The sequence below is a fragment of the Rosa rugosa genome, chromosome 2, assembly GCF_958449725.1.
Source record: "Rosa rugosa chromosome 2, drRosRugo1.1, whole genome shotgun sequence".
In the NCBI taxonomy this organism is placed as follows: domain Eukaryota; kingdom Viridiplantae; phylum Streptophyta; class Magnoliopsida; order Rosales; family Rosaceae; genus Rosa; species Rosa rugosa.
The window spans coordinates 19,320,053-19,331,979 of NC_084821.1; positions in this window are offsets into that span (position 1 = coordinate 19,320,053).

Sequence of the window (11,927 nt, forward strand, 5' to 3'; positions counted from 1 at the left end):
AATGTTGATTAGCTTCATAATGTGTTCCCTAACTCCCCCAGACCCATCATACTTCAGCTCATGGAAAGACTTAAACAGTCTTGCAGCCTCTGCCTTCTCACTCTGTATAAATTTCCTCTCAATGGCTTCCATGTATTCAGTAACCAAGTCAGGTTCTTCTACACTACCTCTTACAGTGTCAGACATAGTGTTCCTAATGGTGTTCTTGGCGATTCTATTTGACCTGTGCCAGGCCTTAAAAGCTTTAATGTCTTCAGTTGAACTTTCATCAGTTAGTGCCTCAGGTTCATCTTCATGAAAAACTAGGTCTATGTTCTCATGCATCATCATGTATCGTTCTACTGAGTTTCTCCAGGCTCTAAAATTTGTTCCAGTGAGCATCAAAACATTGTTGAGGTTCATGTAAACATTTCCTAATGAGCAAAAGCAAAAAAGAAAAATTACGTATGTTTTCAGTTTCAAAAACTCAAAAGCATGAAGTTTCATTTCAATGATATTTCTGTAAATTTATGTGTTAGTTCCAAAGCAGTTCAAAACACACATAAAACACCAAAATAAATATCAAACGAAATAGCAGCAAGTATAGTAAAGTACTGTGCCAATAAAATTACCCCAAAACTGAATTTTACATTAGGCAACACTTTTGTAGCAGTAGACATAATGTACTTAAGTTTCTGAATCTTCACCCCACGATTAGAGAATTCAAGTTATCCAAAAAGACAATCAACATCTTATGACAGTAGAAGAGTCTTCAAGTATCAAAATATGAATTCAAAATTATGTGTGAAGCTGTTTGTTATGAAATTGTGCAAATTTTAACACTTCTTCGGAAGACACAAGCAAGTACAGTTTGAAGCAATTAACACAAGTTTTCAGGTCAATTTTATCTCAATGATCATATGCAAACAACAACAAAAATTATTTTGTGCAACCTGCCTATTCTTATTTGCAATAATCTATGACCTAAGTAAATTTTTAACTAAAATCAATTCAAATCATCTTAAAGAATTTGAAAAGTAACTTTACTCAATCTGCAATTTTTCTTAATGACAATATGACAATATGTACAGGGAGATAGCATGAATTCTTAACCCGAAAATTCATCAACTTAAACATATTCATTTCATCATACATCATTTGTTCAATCACAGATGCATATTTGCAGAATGCAAAACATTAAGCATAACCATTCATAAGCAATCACAGAGAAAGCACAAAACCGTTTCTATTCAATTCAATTCAGAAACACAGGAAAGAGAATTCTTTGCTAAATATTGTAGACGAGCAGGAGAGGGATGACCCAAGCGACGATGCCAGAGATCGGAAGAGATGGTAAGATGACAAGCAAAAGGGTGTTTGGCAGGGATGGTGGAAGACAACACCACAAGGTAGTACAAATCTCCACGTCGCTTACCCACACCAATCATCATCCTCGTAGCCAAGTCCTGCAAGATACACCAATTTGGAAAAAAAGTCACCGAACAATGCAAATCATCCGTAGTTCGTCCAACGGACATAAGATTAACATCAAAGGAGGGAACGCATAACACATCTCTCAAAACTGCATTATTAATTGTAATAGATCCTTTCATGGTGATATTTGCCTTAGCACCACTGGGCAACGAAACAGATGGAAAAGATGTGGTCTTGCGACTAGTAAAATGTTGCAATGAATTGATGATATGATGAGTGGCTCCACTATCGATTATCCATCGATTAGGATCAACTAATGACAAACCTGATGCAAACTCAGCAACAGAAACAGCGTTGGCTTGAGGAGTGGATGGTTTGGGATTCAATGCGGCAATGACTTGAGTGTACTGATCCTCAGTAAGATTAGGAAGTGTAGCCTGAAGTTCCTTGAAAGATGGAGTACAATCCACGTGATTGGCAGAGGCATTGCTGCGTTGCTGAGGTCTATTGCCATGTCGCTGATTGCGTTTGTAGAGACGGTGACCAGGTGGATAACCATGCTTCTTGTGGCAAGTTTCCTCAGTATGATAATATTTCTCACAATAAGTGCACTGAACTGGAGGACGATTGCGTGAGTTGCTGCCTTGGTCACCTTGATTCATTGCTTGTGGCCTGAGGACTGCCATGGCTGCTGCATTAGATGGGACAAGAGAGGCTGAGCCAAGTTCACGCTGCTTTTCTTCCTGGGTTACAGAAGCATAGGCCTGTCTAACAGAAGGCAATGGATTCATTAATAAGATTTGACCACGAGTACCTGCATATGATTCGTTCAACCCCATGAGAAATTGCATGAGTTTAGTGCGATCATTCTGAGCCCCACAGGTGCAATTCTCTGCAGTATTGTACGAGGCGAGTTCATCCCAAAGTGCCTTCAGCTTGGTATAATAAGCGGCAACGGACATTTGTCCTTGTTCAATTCTGTAGATATCACGTTGAACCTGGAAAATGCGTGGGGCGTTTCCCAGGGCAAATCGCTCCCTGAGATCTTCCCAAATCGCATGAGGAGTTGTGCAAGAGAGAACTGAATCGGCGAGGTCCGGTTCAAGGGAATTAAGGATGCAGGACAGAACCATGTCGTTGCAACGTTGCCATAGAGCGTGCTCTTCTGGTTTCTTGATTGCAGAAGGTTCTTTGATTGTGCCGGTGATGAATCTGGTCTTGTTCTTGGCACTCAAGGATATTCTCATAGCGCGGCACCATGAATTATAGTTGTCACCAGTCAACTTCTTCGATACAAGGAGCAAACCGGGATGATCAGAGTGATGAAGAAATAGGGGATTGGCAGATTCATCAAGAAAGGAGGTGCTGCCACCGGTTGCAGGGGAAAGAACATCGTCGTCAAGAGCCATTGGAAGGGGATGAATGATGATGCTGCTGGTGCGGCAAAAAACAAAGAGCTAGGGATGGTTAGCCCTGCTCTGATACCATAAAAGATTATATTGGGACTGAATACTTTTCTCATTGATATTGAGTAAATATATACAGAGTCTACAGCTAGCAAATCCCTACAACTTAGGGATATAACGAAGATACAAGGATATCTCCTAATTATACAACAAATCTATTACATTAATTACACAATATTCTCAACAGTAACTTCATTTTCTTGCTGCATGTGATTTGTGATGTTGAGATAGTGCTATATTTGTTTCAGTGGCAGCGGCGATCATTCAAGGAACTGGTTTACACCCAAAAGGATCTTGATGCTGTGAGGACAGATTGGGCTAAGTTTGTCATGAAGTATCACACATAGCTGGTAAATGTAGGGATAACGTTTTTGGTATTTTGATCACCCTAGCTAGCTAGTTGCCATTTTTGGCCTTTATGTATAGGCATATTATGGTGAATGTGCATTGGACAGAGTTATACAAGCACATGTTTTTGGTTTTAATGTATATGTGTAGGCATCAGGGTGTTGATTACTATGTTGATCGATGTTGGGATGAATCGAACTAATGGAATATTGTAGATCTTGTTGGAATCAATGGAAAGTTTTTGGTATCAATATTGGATGTGTTCGTAAATGCGTTGATTGATAGGTTTTTGTTAGATGCAATATCCAGAATGTATGTCTTCTTATCCAATCTCAGACAATTCAATTTCACCAGAAAACCATTGTCTGACAATTGAGCACAAAAAATTCAAGTGAAAAAACTGTTGTCTGTACAACATAACAACAACATCTTTTACATTGGTTCTATTGCCCAACATTGTAAAACACAATCTTAAAGGTACATATTCTGTTGTCTCACTTCATTAACCACTACATCACAGTGCCCAAACTACAAATATGCTGTTGTTTGACCAAAAGAAAAACAACATAGAGTACAAATTAAACATTGTCTCACTTCAATAAGCAGTACATCATAGTAGCAAAACCATGGTTGAAAATAAACTTCAATAACTGCAAAATCTAGAAAGATGTTGTTTGAGTCGACTACAAACAACATTTTACTATGAGAAAAATGTTGTCCTAAATGACCTCAGAAGTTCATTTTGTTTACATTCTGATGACTTTATTCACTTTGGACAACAGCTATTTAGGAGGTATGTTGTCTTTTCTGGTGTTCATACAACAGCCTTGTTAGTTCTTGCTGTTGTCCAAATTTTCTTCAGACGACAGAATCTCGCTGTTGTCTGATACCTCCATCAGACGACTCTCACTCAGTCAACAGCAAAGAGGGGCATCAGACGATAGTGAAAAACTGTCGTCTGATCATATTATTGGCGTAGTGACATAACGGTGACATACCGGAAAGATAACTCTATAACGAAGAAGTATCATTACAAATAGCACAGCTTTCCCATTATGTTGCCGCACGGAAATAAATCCGGCGGCACTCAATTTCATCCTGCCACTAGGAGGTTGCGTCCATTTGATCAAGCAAATAGCTCACCGCCTCGCTAGGCCAGACAAGGCACACTGAATGTGCATACCGAAACCAAACCCACGTTGCCCTACCATATAGTGATAGAGACTTATTGCTGGCATAAAGTCACATAATACTAAAAATAAAATGCAATAACACATATAAAAAACAAAGTAATAAAAGATAAAACCAAGTATTCGACTAGAGCCAAGCCCAAGCCTAAAATGAAGTCTGCATACGCCACTGTGCCTCCACCTCGCACACAGAGCTCCCACCGTCCCACCATCGCCTCCGCACTGAGAAAACTAGGACCGTTTCTCCAGCCCTCCATCCTCCCCATCACACCAGCCGACATCATATGACAGGACCCGCCCCGGATTTCACCCTGAAATCCGAAGTGGCCATGCAGGCCCCACCTTAGAAGAAAATTTACCAAAAATTTGGCAGAACTTCCCTTAAAAATGGACTACCAAAAACTTGTAGAAAGACATTTACACTCCTAAACCATCTATCCTTATTCTCCTGGAGCCACCATGCTCCCCAAATCTCAACATCTCCCAATTCACAAGTACAAATCTCAACCTAATAACATTCATCCCACAGGTTATCACAGCAATTGTAATATAAAAGGTAAACAAGGAAAACATGGATAAAATGGATACGCGGAAGCTGTGCTTTTGGCTATGCCTCAACTCCATGTACGCCCGACCTCAACTAATCTCGCCTGCAAAAACTGGGCATTTGAAACTGAAGGGCCCAGGGGAAAGTAATTGAAAAACACGTTAGTGTGAGTGGACAAAAATAAATAATCAAGATAATTTGAATGAAGCAAACTTGAATACTTTCCCACTTATTTAAATTTATAAAACCTCGATGCATGCAACATTATAAAATATATTTCTTTAAACTCAAAATCTCATAAAAACATACCAGCCTCGCTGGTTAAGAGAAATCGGACTAGCCCCACTAGTCAAGTAACAGTAACAGTAGAATATAGGGAAGAAGAAACTATCACCATACGGGTAAAGGAGCCCCTTAGGCTCTACCCTCGACTACCACTCACACATAGATTGTGTGAGGATGAGAACTAATAACCTCGACTACCACTCACGTGAGGAGGAGAATAAATCACCTCGACTGCCACACACAAACACAAAGTAAGTGAGGAGGAGACACTATAGAATGACCCCAGCATGGTGAAGAAAATAATCGAAAACCAGTAAACCCATAAATCCATAAAGCTTCCCCAATTTCTCACCAGAAAAAAGTATATTCCAATGACGTGGCCCCGCACGCCAAAATATTCTCAAATTCATAGCAGAAAGGCGAGATCAAATTATAAATCGTAAATCAGAAACAAAACCAAATCCAAAATCATCATTAAGGCATTCCCAATGCCAAAACCGAAAGTCGATAAATAAATAAGAAAAATATCTCCATTGAAATCCCATTTTGAAAATCTTTCAGAAATCACAAATCGACGAATAGAAATATAATTAATTCCGGAGACCACCACGGAAAATAATTCGTTGAAAATCATTAATAAAATCGTAGATCATACTTTATTTTGAAATTCGCAATATCGTCTTTAAAACGTAGAGCCAAACTCATTCTGAAACTATAACCGAGATAAATCATAAATTCAAATAATACTCATATATGGAAAATAAACCACTGAAAGCTCAATATCCGAGGAATAGTAACACAATCCATTTCCCAAATCATAATCAAGGTAAAGTATATTCGATCTCCGAGAATCGTTCTTGGAAGCAAATCCACAAGATAAATCAAAAATCAAATTCTGAAATTAAATTATATGCTCAAAATATAACGTGATAAATTAAATAAAGCATTAATTCAAGAAATAAATGCATGCATCAACACTTAAAACAAAAGTCCACTCACAGTACTATTTCGGCGACCACGCATAAGGGTTTCTTCGTCGAGCGGTCGCCCTGTACAAAATTATTCGCAAATTAAATACGATTCTAAATCAAATCCTCGTAAAATCACTTCTCCATTTATTCTCGGATTCAACCCAAACTTCACTACTAATATCAATCCATCGATTAGAGTATTCCACAGCGAAAACAAGGGAAATCCGAAGGTCTGATTTCCATAAATCGACATCCGAAACTCCAAACTTCAGAAATTCACAATTGATATCAAACTTCTCCAATTTCTACAAAAATCACATATATAAGCTCTACATCAAAAATAGGATTTAACTAGCTAAAAACAGAACCCATAACATTGCCAAACACGCCTCCACGCGCCACCGACCAACTTCACCTCCGACCACCAAATTTCAGCCACAACATGTACTCAACAAGCCTAACACTTTTCTCAACTACAACAAGTTCCAATTTTACCTTGAAGTGCTCGAATTGGCCGGTGAAATTTTTCCAGAAATTCCCAAACCCTAGAATCGGGAATTCCTTCGATTCACTCTCCACACTGTGAATTGAAGCTAGAAGCTTGAGGGAAAATGATCACTGGCTAGAGGCGCTTCCATTAGATCTGGCTTGGTGGCCAGAGATGGCCGGAATTGGAAGAAATCGCCGAAAACTTCGATCTGCTACAATAATCTTCATAGCTCAATATCTAACTTCTTCGGCCAAATCACAACGACCCACGACCACAGGTGTGTAGGGGGGAAGGAGAATGAGTCGACCGCCGCTGGGGTTTGCCGTTTGGTGGCCGAACGGCGGCAAAACGAAGGGGAGAAGGAGAGAGGCCGACGCGGGGGGGGGGGGGGGGGGAGGAAGAGAGAGAAATCGGGGTTTCTGGAAACCTACCACATTAACTTTATATATATATATATATATATATATATATATATATATATATATATATAGAAAGTTACCGTGAACAGTAACTTCCACATTTTAGGTCACAACTTTCGCATACGAACTCCGATTTTTAAGTACCACATATACACGAACTCGGTTTAACGTCCTCTACGACTTCCATGAAGGAAACTTTCTCAAATTTTGACCCAAATAAAAAGTCAACTTTTAGGGCCACTAAAAGTATCGAAATAGAGTAAAAAGTGAAAGTAATTGTCGTTTACCGTCCAAATGACTAGTAAACCGATAAATTTGAGATATAAGACGTAACATTGTCGTTTTTGGAAGCTGACCCGATCTGACCAAAGAGACACTCGCAGACGTACGCGACTCCAAACAACCCAAACCGGATCAGAGCATGTCGATCTGATCTGAACCCTTCAGATCCCGCACTCGTTGCCACCAACTCGTGACCTCCAGGCTAATTCATCTCCCGCCGAGCACACTCAACTCTTGGGGTGATTGAGACCAGCCCGTGCTCTTCTCCCCTGACAGTACCTCTGCATGATTTGGAAAGCGAAGCTAGCACGCATCGTTCACTCCGACCGGACACCCATCTACTGCCGGACACTCGGTCCATAATAGCCCGTCCGACGACACCGCCACTATGGCGTGCCGTCGAACCAGGCATACGTCTCAAATTAAACTGACCAAGCGCGTGCGGTGCATTCTAGGTCAGAGAGAATTTTTTTTGACATCGAGATTTTCAAAACAATTAAGAATCTCTCTCTAGTTTCAATTTCATTTTGTCAAGTATTTTTATATATATAATTTATACTAATTAAGTTCTTACGTCGGAGGGAGGGCATATTCCTTGCAATTTCAGGGATAGCTAGGTTACGTTTACGTCCTTTAAAATTTTTGAGGTGAACCGATAATTTCCAAATTTCATTTTGTCAAGTATATGTTTTTATATAATTTATACTAATTAAGACCTTACGCCAGAGGAGGAGGGATGGGAGGGGGGGGGGGGGGGGAACGGGGACGGGGAAGAGAGAGAGAGAGAGGATCATCATTCTCTTCAGAAAGCACAAAGTAAGTTCCACTACAACAAATTTCCCCAAAGCACACTGATTTGAATTAGTCTCTATTGGGACAAAGCACACTGAAAAGAGTGGCTAATGGCATTAGCCACTATGCAGCAACTAATGAGATATCAGTCCCCTCTATTGCAGGTGCTATTGGGACAAATCACACTAATAAAACATCAGTGACATACCAACACCCAATGCAGCAAACCACCTTTTTCTTTCCCACTGTTATTGAATCAGTGCGTTTTCTCAATGCCACCAATATCAGTGGCAAAACTGGGAGTATATATAAAATAAAAAAAAAATTTGGTCTAGCTACAACCATGTATTTCTAAAATGTACAGTACAAATCGTATACAATTTCAAATAAAATACAACATTAACAAAAAGCTAACTTAAATCTCTTCATGTTCCTCTATGGCTGCATCTGGTTACATCCAGCAACTATGCTTTCTGTCAGTTTCATAACTTTTATGAGAACGTTGCAATTCCACCCTGAGATACAAAAAGTAGATTATAATTTAATAACCTGGATGTTAGTATTGAAATTGAAATGTCTTCTACTTTACTGTTAAGTACTAGTCTCTTAAGATGGATAGCAAAATCTGCACTGATTTAATTATAAAGAACTACCCATATTTCAATTTGATGCAACAGTGCAGAAACAATCTTTAACAAAATATGTAAAACCAACACAAGGCAGGATTAATTGACAGAAGTGAATTGAAAGACAGCCTAGACTAGACCAGTCCCCTATACAAATTAAAACACACACACACACACACACACACACACACATAATATATAAATATTAAGTAGCACAAGTGTCCATAACTCAAGAGAATTAACATTCAAAAAGAGAACAGTTCTACATGCCAAAATGAAAGAGCTGTGTTGTTCTAGATACTTGATGCTAGTCACAAAGCTTGAAGAAATCTTACCCAGTGCAGATTCTTATGACTTGTTAATGTGGTCATAAGCAGCATCTTGGTTGTAAGGTTTGAAGCCAGATTATATATCTTCCTGGTGGTTACACACTATGCCAATAATAGCTTCAGACGACAGATGATATCTGTCGTCTGATATGCAAATTATCTGTAGTGTATCCAGCTGTCATCTCTTACGGCATCAGACGACAGACATCGTCCGTAATCTCACCTTCCTTCACACAACAGATGCAATTTAAGAAACTGTCGTCTGAAGTTCCCAACTTTGAAGAATTGGTGACCTTCTATCGTTTGTAACAAGAAGAAACAACAGATAAATGTTGTTGGAAGATAAAAAGAAACAACAGATAAATGTTGTTGGAAAATAGAAAGAAACAACAGATAAATGTTTTGGGAAATAATCTTGGACAACAGATTTAGACATACATCTGTGGTTATAATGTCACTTAGACAACATCTATGTGATGAGTTCTGTCGTCTGATTGCAACTTCTGTTGTTTGTTATTGATGTTGACTTCACTTTTCTGTTGTTTGATATTGATTTTGATTTCACTTTTCTGTTGTTTAAAAGTAAGAAGAAACAACAGATTATAGTTTGGTTCAGTTGTTCCTATATACGTTGAGACAACATATATTGTTAAACCTGTGTTGGATTTTAACCATATCAACATCATTCATAAATAACAATCACCAAAGCCATTAAAATTAGTCATCAAAATGAAGCCATATTTGTCATTGTCTCGACCAAAATACATGAATACATATAGTGATCAATCCCATCAGTTCCCTAATACTAAACTAGGTTCAAGTCGGTCCCGTTCACCTGGTCACTAGCTGACCAGGGATTATATGGTCAGTGACCATCCGATTGAAATCGGACGGTTGACAGTTCTCTAACTTTTTAAAAAATAAAAGCTATCAACCGTCCGATTGAAATCGGACGGTCACTGACCATATAATCCTTGGTCAGCTAGTGACCAGGGGAACATCTCTGAGGTTCAAGTATGATCGATGAAGGCACAAAAAAAAACTAGCTAGGTTTAAGTATAATCCTATAGTGACTAGTTCTATCTATAGGGACAAAAGAAGTTCCTTAAAACTATTCATCTACCATATATATATATATATATATATATATATATATATATATATATATATATATGGAACTGACATGGCTATCTGCAAGCTGTTCTCTCCCAGTAAAATCGACATGAAATAGTCAAAGCAATCTGCATCACACATCAAAAGGGAGACATAAGTGAACTGGAATGTTAAGGCATGAACAGCTTAGCTTTGGAAATTTATTAAAAATTCATTTATATAGCCATGAACTTGAAATTTTGCAGACTCATAGTAAACATGTTGAGGTAGAACACACTAAAATTTCATACAATTCGGAGTTCGGAAAGTAAGGAAAAAGATGAACACAATCTGACTGAACTGCAGGAGTTATATAAAAAAATCTCAGCAGTATGGTCAACTTAGAAAATTCACCAAAAATTCATTGTAAGTCCAATGGACATGAAATCAGTTTTGAAACAACCATTTCAAATGCATAATTCAATATACATAAAAATTAGAGGTTAAATGATTCAAATAGGATTTCAAATCTCAACAGAAAATCAGAGGATACATTCAAAATGCTGGAACTTTCCCAAATGCAGACCAAATTTGGAAAAATCACCGAAAATTCACTTTGCTTCGGAATAAGATGAAACTTTCCAGATCCTTTGTTAACTAACAGAAAAGAAACATATCAAAATTTCAGGATATTTGAAGATCAGTTAGTAGGGTAAAACAAATACCAAAGAGAGCTGTGCTGCAGGGCAGTTTCTGCAGAATTCCAAAAGAAGTTAGCACCTATCCATGACTTCTTGGATCAACAACTTATGGAATACAAGTTATGAGTATCCTAATATCTCTCTCTCTCTCACACACACACACAGGGCAGTTTCTGCAACAGGCTTTGAACTTTTCTCAGATGTTAATCATCAAGGATAACAATCAATTTTGAAAATATATGCAGACATCAAAATCAAAGGGCATCATAAGAGGCAATCTGATGTTTATACGATGAAGAGAAATTCTCCTTCATACCATCCCATTATTCAAGATCCACACAATAAATTACACTAAAAAGAAACTCAGCTGAAGTCAGCCACAACTAAAGCCAATTGGACTTGAAACATGATAAAGCAATTTGTAAAGCTATGCTTACATGGACTCATCATCTGGGTGGCCAACAACCAGCAATGCAGTTCTCTTCTTGGCACTACCACTTGATATCAACAACACATTATACTAAACCAATAGTAAAAAAAAAAACACTCTGTAAAATACAAACGCTTGTGCAGAACACCCACCATTATTAGAATCATCCAAGATAGCGCCCTTGGAAGGTGAGTATGAACCATGGAGAATTTTGAACAGAGAAGCTATCCATATTACAATCACAGAACACCCCTCCCCCGCCTTCTACTTCCTCTCATCCCAGCCCAAATCTGCCAATGAACCCACACTCAACCTCGTTCACGGTCCTCTCCTGCGTAGCAATCCCGAGGATCCATCGACGGCAGACCCTGAGCCTTTTGTCCGCCTCACAAACCGCTATAAAGATGAAGACAAGACCTTGCTTATAAGTTATAACTCATACAAATATGATTGCAATTTCCAATGGCCAAGCTAAGTAATTAAATTGATCAAAATAGAGGGAACTCAAAGTCTCAAAAACCTTGGAGTCCAGAATTGAAAACATGC